Source organism: Protopterus annectens, chromosome 3.part1 (assembly GCF_019279795.1).
Source record: "Protopterus annectens isolate FY-2018-M chromosome 3.part1, PAN1.0, whole genome shotgun sequence".
Lineage (NCBI taxonomy): Eukaryota > Metazoa > Chordata > Ceratodontiformes > Protopteridae > Protopterus > Protopterus annectens.
Window position 1 is genome coordinate 1,406,330,152 of NC_056732.1, and position 13,982 is coordinate 1,406,344,133.

At 37.1% G+C, this 13,982-nt stretch overlaps 1 protein-coding gene across 15 annotated transcripts in view; it reads right to left on the bottom strand.

Moving 5' to 3' along the window:
* The window catches only part of SCRIB (scribble planar cell polarity protein), a 2,800,411-nt gene that overhangs the window by 402,970 nt on the left and 2,383,459 nt on the right, over positions 1 to 13,982 (bottom strand). The window lies entirely within an intron of this gene.

Genomic DNA, 13,982 nt, shown 5'->3' on the forward strand with positions numbered 1-13,982 from the left:
ATGGTCACCAGCGCATGGGATAACAACACTTGCTGAACCCAGTAAAGCTCATTCAGCCAAATGCTCCCCACTTCTACCCTCAAAAAAGTAAGCAGGCTCAGAGACAAACAAGGACACAGAATTATGAAGCTGTGAAAGACTGAGGAGGAACAAGCAGCTAACAGTAAACTGGAGCTGCACATGCAGTTTACTCTTCAGGCTGAACAAGCAGCTGGCAGTCTTCCAGGTTTGAATAAATATGGATGCCTTTTGTCCTTAGAAATAGCACTATTAGGGTTAGACATTTTGAGAACAACGTAAGAGCAGTGGAAAGACCAAAAGACAAACTGCAAGTAGGATCTAGACATTTTGAGAACGTAAGAGCAGTGGAAAGACCAAAAGACAAACTGCAAGTAGGATCTCCTAACCTGATTGAGAGGAATCTCCTAAGCTCTTCGTGTAAAGGAACATTCAGACAGGTGACTATGATACCTAGAGAACACACAAGCATTAATATGAGAAGGGTATGCAGGGTCAGCATTTTAAATTTTGAAAACCTTAAGAATAGGTTTAATTTTGAAAAGGTCCAAACTAGACCACTATGGCCCATCTCTACTGAGGATTAGGAAGCCTGAAATAAACATCCATGCTTTCTTTCTCCATCTGGAGTTCCTTTGCCTAATGTTCCAGAGTTGTTGTAGTTGGAAGAAGGCACTGCTCTTTAGGAAAACCAGGTACAATAAATGTCTAGAGTACCCTCTTTAGTCCAGCAGTGGGGGGGGGGGGGTCTTTAATTCAACCCTCACACAATTGTCACTGTTTTCCTTTCCTATGCAGTTAATACAATAATAGGTTAATGGTTTGTTCACTGGATGCCTGTGTTTAAAAATCCCTTTGGTGTGTTCAAAATCGGCTTAATGGAAGGAAGAATTTGCTCTTGGGGAAAACTAAAATGCCCAACTGTCCAGAGAATCCATGTTGATACAGTGGCAGTGACAACCACATAGAATGCAGGGTGGCCTGGATTCAATTCCCCAGACAAGGGTCATTGATTTCCTTTGCTCTTCAGTTGGTCTTACTAAAATGGAGCTAGGGCAATGGCTGAAGATCTTTTATGAATATTAAAAATAACCATTCTCTGCAGTCAGTTCAGGTTAAGATCTGGTTAAGATTTTGTATGGAATTTACTTTTAAGAATATATCAAATGAATACTATCTTTACCAGTTTGCTGGCACTGTGGTTGCCCTCATGCTTCTACTGCACAATGCTGGCGGTTTTGCTTACATCTGCAAAGCTGGTAAAAACAGACTATTCAGCTTTTGTAGAATTTTGAAAAATTCAAGGCTGATCTTGATCATTATTTGATAAGACTGATAAATTTTCAAGGGATAATGCAAAAAAGATAGCTTTAGCCACAACAGCAAGAAACAGACTTATTATGTAGTATAGGAAATCCAAGTGTTTGCCTGAATTTCCAAAGTTTGCCTGGTATAAATTATATGTTCATTGTAAATTTATACTAGAATATTTACCAGTGTTGCACAGTGGTTGTTACTGTACTGAATGTATCTTAATTTTTCAAAAGTCAGGTTTTGTGCCCAAGGAATGGAAGATGGCTACAGTCATTCTCTTGCATAAAAGGTGGTCCAACCAGTGATCCTGGTAATTACAGGCCCATAAAAATCTGAATAACCTCCTATACAAGGCCATGGAAATAATCATCATGGACATTATAAATGAGGACATAGGTAATTTGCAAATCCTGGACCAATCAAAGTTCGGCTTTGTTAAAGGAAGGTCATACCTATAAAATCTGGTGAACTTCTTTGAGAGAGTCACCAAAGCAATGGATGAGGGCAAGACTATGCACACAGCTTACCTCAACCTGGCTAATGCTTTTGATACAATATCCCACTAAGGAATTATAGACAAGCTCACTAAACTAGGTATAAACACTCATCACCTAATGGATAGCCAACTGGTTCACTGATAGGACCCAAAACAGGTGAGGCCACCTCCACCAAGAGGCCAGTCACGAGCAGAGTCTCCCAGGTCTCAGTACTGGCCTTGCTCCTTTTTGGCATCTACTTCTCTGATGTGGAAGCAAATGCTGGATGTTTATGGCTGACTATGTTTGTAAGCTAGGGGTTATCACAGACTCCCTTGCAGACACTAGCATTCTTCAGGAAGACCTAATTCTGTCAAACAAATGGTGTCAAATGCTAAGAAATGCATAACTCTACCCCTTGGGAAGTCAACCATGCCAGCTAATTATCATGTTGATAATATGCCCCTAAGAGTCTACCCAGTAGTCAGAGATCTGAGTATGCACAGACAGTAACCTTACCTTTGACCACCATGTGGCCACAGTGGTGAAGAAATCCAATTATGTTACATAACTTTTAAGTAAGGGCATGGCATCCAAGTCCAAAGAAGTCATTATCTCACTGTACTATGCCCTTATCAGACCAATGTTACAGTACAAAGTTCCCTTCAGTATGTGCCAGACCAAGCATATGCAGCAGCTAGAGCAACCACAGAGGTTCCTCACAAAAAGGATACAAGGTGTAACAAACCTGCCTTACTCAGAGCATCTTAAAGCCCCTTCCCTCTACTCAGTCTCCTACAGATTGCTGAGGGATGATCGATAACTGGATTACAAGGCATCCGCAAACCCCATACTTCTGAATCTCCTGCATATTCATAAGTCAAACAGTACTAGAAATACAAGGTCTAAGGACCTGCATTTTGTCTGTGACTTAAACAGAACACGCTGGAGAGAGAAATATTTGTCCCACAGATTGCCCCTCTTATAGAACAGGCTTCCCGTCCATGTGAAGCTGAGTTTGTCTATTATCCAATTTAAGCGTAACCTAGTCCAGTGGATGGGGAACAGGAAATTTACTTCAAGCTTGGCACACATGTCCTTTCTAGACAGAGGGAGCTTATAAATACCTGGCACTCAAGGTCTTATTTGGATAAAGAACGTCATTATTTTTTTTTTTTTTTTTAGAAAAACTTGGCTAGGCTTACAAAGGCCTCCCAGGTCGATAGTCTAGTAAGAGTCTATGAATAAAAACATGTTTGACAATCCTGGCTCCCCCGGAGTAGTAACAGGGAGAGAGAGACTGGTTTGTTTGATATGTGCTCAAGTTTTTTTTTTTTTTTTTTTTTCCCACATGTTTAGTTCTGTACCTAAAGCTATGCAAAAACAGGAAGTTCTGGAAAATGCAACTATGGTCCTGGCTACCTTGTGTAGTGTCCAAACATCCCTGCTAGACAGTTCACATAATATCTCATTCATTTAATCTTAAAAATTGTAAGATACTTAAAATGACACAAGAAATAAAATAGCTTCAGAAAGAATGCTGTGAATTCAGAAAAAAAATAATAAAAAGGACATCAGGCAACTTGTGCATGGTGACCAAGAACAGAATGATTCAAAATCCACATCTTCAAAATGCAGCTCAGCCTCTTACATAACACTGCATTTCCTAAAATGATAAATCAGGGGCATTTTGAGGTATCCTTAATCATTCTATTACTAGATAAGTAGTAGAACAATGACCAGGTCCTTCTCTACACCTGAAACAGAGTGGCCATGGTTTTCCTAATTAAGCTTCCTAGCAATTCCTTCTCCCACCCGATCAGGGAGGCGTCCGCTGTCAGTGTAGCAACCAGAGGGGGAGGAACAAAAGGTCTTCCTAGGAAGAGCTGGGGGGAAGTGATCCACCAAGAAAGATGATTTCTGCACGATTGTGTTATCGCAATGGCATGGGACATTGGAAGTTGTTGGTACGACCATTGAGTGAAGAGCATCCATTGTAAAATCCTCATATGGAACCTGGCTAAAGGAAGAAGAGGGATAGCAGCCGCCATTAACCCTAAGACCTTCAGGACTAGTCTGACTCTGATTTTGCTGCTTTGCAAGACAAGAGAGACTTGTCTGTGTATGTCCGCTATTCTCTGCTCTGTGAGTCTGGCTGACATGCTGACTGTGTCTAGATTTGCGCCTATGAAGGTAATAACACGACAAGGCGGCAAAACAGACTTTTCATAATTTATTGAAATGCCTAATGTCTGACATGTATGAAAGGTATAGTCTCTGGCGAGAAGCAGAAGATGCTTGGTGGGGGCTGTAAGGAGCCAGTCGTCTAGATATGGAAACACCTGGAATCCTTGATGTCTCAGATGAGAGGCGACCACTGCCATACATTTGGTGAACACTCGGGGGGCTGTAGTGAGACCAAAGGGCAGGGCCCTGAATTGAAAATGACTGGTTCCCAGCCTGAAGCGGAGAAAACTCCTGGAGCGTCTGCTCATTTTGATGTGGTAGTACGCATCCTGGAGATCTATAGAGCACATCCAGTTGTCCCGCCCCAAAAGGGGTAGAATGGACTGCAGCGTGACCATCCGAAATTTTGTTTTCTTGACAGACTTGTTCAAGTTGCTGAGATCCAAAATGGGTCTCCAGTCCCCTGTTTTCTTTGGAACCAAAAAGAATTTGTTGGTCTGCTGGAACTGGCTGAATGGCTCTTTTGCAAGCAGATTTGATATTTCCAAAGCTGCTTGCCCCCTTTGACTGGGTGGAACATCTGGAAGGGATTTTTTTGCTTGGTTTGGAGAGTGAAAGAACGGGATTGTATAGCCTTCGGAAATGATAGTCTGTACCCACTTGTCTTGAGTTAGGGATTGCCAGGCTTCTGGGTACAGAGATAATCTTCCCCCGACTGCCTCCGAAGGTGGACAGTCGGGCAACACCTCAGGGATGCTGAAAGGACTTGTCAGAAAAGGTTTCTCGACTGCCCTGATTCTGCGGGCCCCCTCTGCCTCTAGGGCGGCGTCTACCATTATTGTTCCCCCTCTGCCTCTAGAGGGGAACCGACTCTGTGTGTCAGGCAATGCTCCTTGAGATTGTTTGTGGAACCACATCTTTCCCCCCTTCTGGCCTTTGGGGTAAGGCCTAGAAGGGGTAGAAAAACGGACTCCAACGGCAAAAAGAGTCTTGCCTTCCGTCTCGCACCTAGTCAGGGTTTCCTTCACTTGAGGACTAAAGAGGGATGATCCATCAAACGGGGAGTTAGTGAAGGATGCCTTGAAAGGGTCCGCAAAAGTACATAGCCGCATCCAGGCGTGCCAACTTAAGGCCACACCTGTACCTGCCGCTCTACTCGCTCCATCAGCCGCGTACGAAAGGAGGAGCATGGAGGAGTTAACTATTGAATTGAGGGTAGCCAGCTGAGAGTTCATCCTGTCCCGAAAACCCACAGCTGTTGAGTCCTTTAACATTTCACTCGCTTCCTTGATCAAATCTCTCTGGAGACGAGTGAAATGACACAGGTAGTTCAGCGAGCGCATAGAAAAGGTCGCTGACGAGAACATCCACTTCCCGTACCTGTCCATAGTCCTAGACTCCTTGTTAGGAGGATGGACAGGCACTGAAGGATCTGCTAGCTCCTTCTTGGTGGCTGCAGCCACCACCATAGCATCCACAGAGACGCCTTTGGTCAAAAACTCCTTGTCCTTGGGGGCGGTGATAAACTTTGAAGGTCTCCTGGGTGTGGGATCCACAGAGTCAGGAGCCGTCCAGGCCTTCTTTGCCACCACCTGCATAAGGGGGTCAAAAGGAGGGGACACCCAGGAGGTGGAAGGGTGAGAGCTAAACGCCTCAAGATACACAGATTCATCCTCTGAAGGGTTGAGGGCTGGCCAATTCCCCCTCTGTTTTAAGATCTCGAGGATGTCTGCAAAAGAGACATCTTCAGAGGGGGAACGAGGGGAACCTTCAGAATCCTCTAAATCTGTATCAGAGGTGACAGACTCAGGGGAGTCGATGTGCTTCCTCTTGCACTGCCTCTTCCTAGGAGGCTCTCCTACCGGGTCAGGAGAGGCCTCAGAAGAGGAGATGATCCCCACTGGAGATACTTGAGGAGCTGGCTCTCTGCGATCCGGGATGAGAGAGTGAGCAGAAATCACCTGAGGCACCGTGGAGGGGGGGGGGGCAGATGGAGCCGACTGTGGGGTTGAACCAGGTTCTAACACGCTCTTCATGACCTTGAAGGCACCCCTGTCAGGCAGGGCCGGAGGTCTCCGCTCCGAAAAGCCGAAAACCTCCCCCGGCACCGACAGTGATGGCTCCGAGGCCGATGTCGGAGCCGAACTCACCAGTGCCCAAGCACCGAGAGGGAGAGTGGGGTCGGCCAAGTGTCAGATGCCACTCGCCCCCTCGGAGCCGACGAGGGAAATCCGGCGCCGATATTCCTCCAAGGAAGAAATCGGAGCATATGACGGTACCGAAGACAAAGGTATCGGTTCCGACGCAGCCATAGTCTCGAGTCCGAGACGCCCTGGCTCCGAACTCACAGGAGTTGGAGGAGGAATATTTTGAATGATGGGATTAGCCATCGACTGTTGAGTCAGGCTTTGAAGCATCTGGGCCAGTGCCTCAGACTTAAGAAGTCGACTCACTACTCTCTGAAGGTCATGATCAGAAAGTCTCGATGACCTGTCCGTTCAGACAGCAATGGAGATGCTGGAGCCGAATGAACAGAACCGATAGATGGTGACAGGGACCTTTTTCTTGTGGTCGGTTCCGACAACCTGATCGGAGCCGACTCACCAATGTCTGCCTCGGCTCCGGCCGGAGCTGAGGAAATAGCAGGTACAAGAGTTCGAGAGTCATCGGCTCCGGCCGGAGCCGATGTTTGAACAGCCTTCGAAGCCCCAAAAGACGACTCAGAGACCGGAGCCGACAGTCTGGTAGGCTTCGAGGGTTTCCCCGAAGACCGAGTCGGGGGACCCTCAGACTTCAATAAGTCCCTCAGAATGAGCTTATTTTTGCGCTCCTGCAGGACTCTAGGGCTGAAGCCATGGCAAACAGCACATGAGTCCTGCAGGTGCAAAGGTCCCAGGCAGTACACACAAGAAGTGTGACCGTCTGTCAGAGACATCTTTTTTTTTTTCAAAACAGGTTTATTGTTTTAACATATAAGAGAAATATCATAACAATTTTATACAAGTAATTAAAAATAGGTGGTATTATAATATTCAACAAAACAACTAAAGTATTTACAAAGACATCCACTACAATCAGATCAATTAATTAAACTAAAATACCATGCTATTGAAATTAAAATTTTTTTAACAAATTTTGTAAATTATCCCATACAATAAAATAAGATGTTTTTCTATTTGTTCTAGTCCTAATTGTGTTTATTTCCATATGGCACACTATATTCATAACATTTTTAAATTCATTGAACGAAGGAGGTGTATCTGAAATCCAATTTCTAGTTATTATTTTCCTAGCCACTGCTAGAATAGACCATAACAAGGGAAGCTTAACCTTTTTAACACTTTGAGGTACAGGTGTGTTGAATAATATAAGAGATTTAGAAATAATGAAATTATTTGTAAAAAGAGCCTGCAAAAATTCATTAATTGACTTCCAGTATTCTTTCAATTTTATACAGTCATAAAACATATGAGCCCAGTCAGCCTTAATTTCTACATTACATCTCTTACATAGATTATCTTTATTATTTATTTTATTCATCATCAAAGGTGTATAAAAGATCTATGTAAAAATTTCCATGTATAAAGTCTCCAGACAATGGAAGGCGTAGTTCTATAAGCAGATTCCAATATATATTGTTTATCTTGTTGATTTGGTGGGTCCCCATTAATAGAAGTGAAATAATTCCAGTATGAATCTACACTGTAAAAGTTTCTTGTCTGATAACTTTATGTATGTATGAAAGTTTACCTTTATCAGAAACTTTATGTTGTAAATTTAATATCAAGTAATCAATCAGTGTTGGAATAGATTCTTTAACAGTTATAGACATTAAATCTATTTTATTAATGAGATGTTGTCTAAAGGTCTGAACCTCTAACCAGCAAGTTTCTCTTAGATCAAATTCTTGTTTTAAGAAATCTAGATTTTTAACTATTATCAGATATCAACTGATACCAGTACTTTAGATCATTATCTATAGCTAAATGAGTTCCTTCAGAAGTAGATGACAAAAGCATACCCTGAGTATACATTATAGGAAATACAATAAAATTCCATTCCCTATACTTAGGGTGCATGAATATAAAGTTACGATAACTAATAATAATATTTAATGGGTAACAAACCATATGTTTAGGTGTAATAGGTGAAGTACAAAATTCCTTTAGTAACCATAACATGGAGTTATTTACAATCATATTTTTATGTGTTAAGGAGATTTTCATGGAGTGTATACTAATTAGCTCCCAATAATCTTTCCATTTTGTGACATATGACTGATCTATTAATAAAGTAATAACTTTTACAATAGAAGAGATAGTATATAAATTAAAGTCTGGAAAAGAAATACCCCTTGAGACCAGCTATTAGTATGTTTCTTTAATGCAATCCTAGGTCTATTAGGTGCCCATAAGAAATTTAACATTAGTGTGTTCAGTTTCTTGATAATTATTTTTGTAGGTGGAAGTATTATTGATTGTATTAAGTATAAAATCTTGGGGAATATTATCATTTTAATAATTGTAAGTCTCTCCTCCATAGTAAAAACATATTATTCCAGGTATTAAAAGATTTTGTATATTAAGAAAACAGGTATTATAATTATTATATATAATAGATTTAATATCTTTAGATAGTATTATACCTAAATAAGTTATCTGACCTGAATTGGGTACATATTTAGTAAAATCACTAATGAGAATATTTTTTCGTGTATATATAGGTAGTATTTTAGTTTTTTCTTCATTGAATATTAAACCAGAAATACTTTTAAAATTCATCATGTTATCAAATAGAGACTGTATAGAAGAATTAGATCCTGCTGATGTAATTAGAACATCATCTGCAAAAAGTTGAATTTTGGATGTTGTATTTTCATCTATTTCAAAACCCTCTATGTCAGTACTGTTTCTGATCAAATTAACCCAAGGCTCCATTACTAAAGTGAATAATAGTGGAGAAAGTGGACATCCTTGTTTTGTACCTTTAAGAATGGGTGTTTTTTGTGAAACATATGTTCCTACCTTAATATAAGCCAACGTTCCTTTGTATAAATGTTCAATTAGATTTACAAATGCATCCGAGAAGTTTGTGCACTTCATTAAGGTAAACAGATAGTCCCAACTTACTGAATCAAACGCTGAACTTATATCAAGACTAATAAGTGTTAAATCTTTCTTTTTCCTATTTGCAAAATCTATTAATGTTAAAGTTCTCCTTATATTATCAAAAGTATTTCTATTTACAATGAAGCCTGTCTGATCTATATCTATAATGCCGGGAATGATTGTCTTCAATCTATCAGCAAAGATATTCATAAACATTTTATAATCAACATTAAGTAATGAGATGGGCCGATATGAAGAACATCTAGTTGGATCTTTATTAGGTTTTAAAATTGGCGAAATAAATGTATATTGCCAAGATGGGGGGGTTATTAACTCAGTTTGGGCCAAAATAAAAACCTTATGTATTAATGAAAATGTATTTTTAGAAAGGATTTTATATATCTCTGGTATAATACCATCATTACCCGGTGCTTTGTTTGATTTAAGCTTATTTATTTGTGTAATAACTTCTGTATATGAAATACTCTTGTCTAATAGTTTAATCTGTTGTTTATTAAGCTTTTTATTCATATTTGTGGTTATAAACTCCTTTATTTTATCTTTAGGTTCCATGTTAATATTATTATGGTTAATTTTGTGAAAGTGATTTCTAAATTCATCTAGTATTTCTGGTATACTAGAAACATTCTTCTTTTTCCTTAGAGAAAAGATTTCTTTGATATGGTTTTGTTTATTCAACCTTTTTGTTTTATTTTTAAGTCTATGTAAGTATTTGGGGCTTATTGAATAAAACAAAAACTTGTATTTCTAAAGTTATTTTAACTTTATGAGTTAAAATTTCTTTGTATTTCTCATTTAGTTTGTTTATTTCTTCAATAACTTTCTTGTCCATAATATTTTCTTTATTATTATGTTTATAAGAGTCTAATTTACTTTGAATATCTAACAATTCCTTATCCCAAGATTTCCTTTTATTATTATACCATCTGATACTTTGTCCATATAGATATGATTTTAAGGCATCCCAAACATAAACAATGGAGACTTCAGGAGTGTTATTTATGTCTAAAAAATGTTTTACTTCTGAAAGTATATATTCTTTATAGTCTTTGAGTTGAGTTAAGTATGCTGGTATCCTTTTGATCTGAACATTATGAGTATTTTTTATCATGAATTCAAAAACAATTGAATTATGATTAGATATAGGACATGAAATGATTTTGGAATTAATTAAATCTGTTACCATCTGGTTAGAAATAAAGACCCTATCTATTTTTGAATAAGTTTTGTATCTGTTAGAAAAAAAGGTGTATGGTAATGATTTTGAATCTATCTGATTATTAATATTATTCAAATGATAAGAATTAGCAAAATCCTTTAAATGTTTTGCATTAGATGTAATTCTTCTCTTTCCTATAGTGGTAGTATCACTTTCATGTAGTATACAATTAAAGTCACCAGCTAAAATAATATCTCCTATAGAGAATGATATGATCTTATCAAGATGATGTTTCACTGTATTAATACCAATTCCAGGTATCCAATATACATTAATTAAAGTGTAAGTCTTCCCATTAATTTGTATTGTAACCATACAAAACATTCCTTTGTCATCCTGATAAGACTTAATGGTTTTAGGAATGGGCATACTTTTATTCCATAAAATAGCCATTCCTCTTTTTTCTGAGTGTGCTCTGAACTAACCAATACTGTATATTTGTTTGTGGCTAGTTTATCAATATCTTTTTCAAGAGATGGGTTTCTTGTAGGAAGACTAAGTTGGCCTTATGCAAATTAATGTATCTTATTAGGCTTGCCCTTTTACATGGATTATTCAATCCATTAATGTTTAAAGAAATTCCTTTTAAAGATGTCATTTGGCATTTTTAAAACTTAAGAATCTTATGATCAAAATAACAAATAACAAGATAAGTAATGTTACATCTCCTCCTTTAGGTGTACCTTTAACTATAGCTGTATTTATTGAATCTCTTATGGGATTTCGTATAGGATTCAATTTTGTTTGTAGTGACAATGAATGTACAAAATATATTGTGGATGTCAAAACTATATACAAATAACAATGAACAAGTGAAAATAATGTAAGGATTAAACCTTGCATCCAGCCTGGAGTTGTAAACTCCAACTTAGAGTAGTATTTACCACTCAAGTTAACCCCCTACCCTAAGCAGCAGTACGTCAGCTACCACCTTATCAATTTAATACTAGTTATATTTAACTGAAGTTAACAGTTTTCATTTCAATTATCTAGCAAGACAAGACTACACATTTGGTAAAACAGCATCATATAAACTAAAATAAACCTTTTTTTTTTTTTTTTTTTAAAACCTGTTCATACTACTATATACATCCATGTAATATAAAACACTTGTATTCAAATAGCATTCAAATAATCTTGATGTCAGAAATCAAGAGGAGAGAAAAATAAGTTCTAACATTCATTTAAATCAAAAACTTTGGCTAATATGATTCAGACATTACATATATTAGGATGCATCTATTTTCTGTCATGTAAATACAGTTAACAGCTTCCAAAAAAAACCTTAAATTGCTTGAATATGAGCATTTACTCAAAATCATTATTGCCAATAGAATAAAATATTGTATTCATAGAAATTGTTATAAATCATACTTCATAGTTAAGCAGATTCTCAGAAACATTTATATACATATCTACATACACACACATACACACACACACACACACACACACATATATATATATATATATATATACATACACACATACACACACACATATACACATATACATATACATATATATATATATATATACATATATATATATATATATATATATATATATACACATGCATACACACACACACATACACACACACACACACACATACACACACATACATATATATATATCTGATCTCACTGAGTTGTATCTTTACTGAGCACCATCTTACATTGCTGTCCCTTCAATAAATCTGTCTGCTTTATACAAAATAATGCACAGCAAACACATTTTAGTAACCAGATTTTACAAACATGCTATACTACTGCTTTAAAATATATCACATGACAATTTCTTCCAGTATAGAGTTATAAAATTATTTATGCTTGGCAATCAGATGAATTAAATGAGTTATAGTAATGTATATGTTTGGGACATAGGTTTTTAACACATATTATTAATCTGCTATTCCTGTATCTGTGATGTGTCAGTGTGATATTTAGGTCAAAGGTGAGACCAGCTGCTTTCAGCTTCTCTGTGAGAATTCTGAGAGTTGAAGCTTTTGAAGTAGCTCATGGACACTGTGCATGAGACAGCCCACATCCCAGATTGTCTCTCTTAACATTTTGGTGGGAAACTTATTAAAAACTAGTGACAAACATTCATTTAGCAGTGTAAATGCATCTAAACATGACAAAACCTTCACAATGCATTCTACAGGTTATTACAGACTCTATGTAAGTGAAATCAAGCCCAAAATTATTAATAAGTAACAAAACTCAACATTTTTGTCCCAACTCAACTCCTATGCGAATCTTATTATTTACTGTGTCTATATGATCAAAGTATTTCTATATATTAATAAAGAAAAGAAAAAGAGAGTAGAAAGTAAAAGGGTGTAAGGCAGAAATAAAAAAAATGTAAGAGAAAGCTATAAGAAGTATATACAATAGAAGATTACTTTTACTATTACTGTTTCTATTAATAGAGTTAAAAATAAAACATATTATTTAGTTCTAATTATTATTAGTTAAAGCATGACAGATTATTTACAAACAAGCATAAGCAGTGTAATCAAGAAAGTATAATTAGGAATAGCATTTGAAGAACATATAAACTTTTAAAGGAAAAAAAAATGTATCAAATTACTGACCTTATTTTTCCTCTTCAGAAAGAGAAACAAGATAAATCACAGCTTGCCATTAAATCTCCAGATATTTTGACTAGTTATGAAACAAAACATTTCTTTGCACACAGAGAATAACTGATTAAATCTTTTTCAAAATATTTGTTGCTTCTTGGAAATGCAGGAACTATATTTAAAAGGATTAATAATAAAATAAAATGATGAGAGAGAGAAAAAAAACATAGTACAAATCATTTGTTTTTTAGTCTCTTCTTCTTCTCTGAAGTCTTCCACGAAGTTTCAGTTGCCAGTCTCTTTAACGAAGGACTAGCCCATTCTTCTATTTTTTCCAAAATCTTATTTTTTTTGATAAACAGTAAAGCAGAGTCTAAGTCATCGAAAATTTTAGGCCCATCAGGAAGGAAGATTTTAAGCTTGGCAGGAAACAGAAGGTATGTTTTAAACTGTGCTTTTTTAAGCTCCCTTATTAGTGGCAGAAAAACTTTTCTTTTAGCTAATACCATGGAAGAATAGTCATTGTCAAAACGCACAGTTGTTTCATTAATCTTAACAGGAGCTTTAGCCCAAGCAGATTTAAGAACCATCTCTTTATCAAAAGATGATAGAAATCTAACTATAACTGATCTAGGATAGTTTTTGTTAGAGTTAGTATTAGCTATAGATCTATGTGCTCTTCGATACCAAAAGAGAATGCTTCTGGTAAATCTAAAGTTTTAGGGAGCCATGTTGTTAAAAAGAAGTAATATTGTTACCTTCAATATTTTCTGGCAGTCCAAAAATCCTAATGTTATTGCGCCTAGATCTATTTTCCAGGTCATCCAGCTTTGTTTGTAAATGTGTATTTTGTTTCAGCAGAAACTCAATATTGATTTCCTCTTCTTGTATTCTATTTTCCATGTCATTCACAGCTTCTTCTATGCCTGTCATCTGGATCTTCTGTTGTTGCAGGTCCATATGTAACAAGTCTATTTGTTTTGTAGTTTTTGCTATGAAAGTGTCTATTTTAGTATCCATTTTATCCATCTTAGCAGTAAGTTGCTGGACTA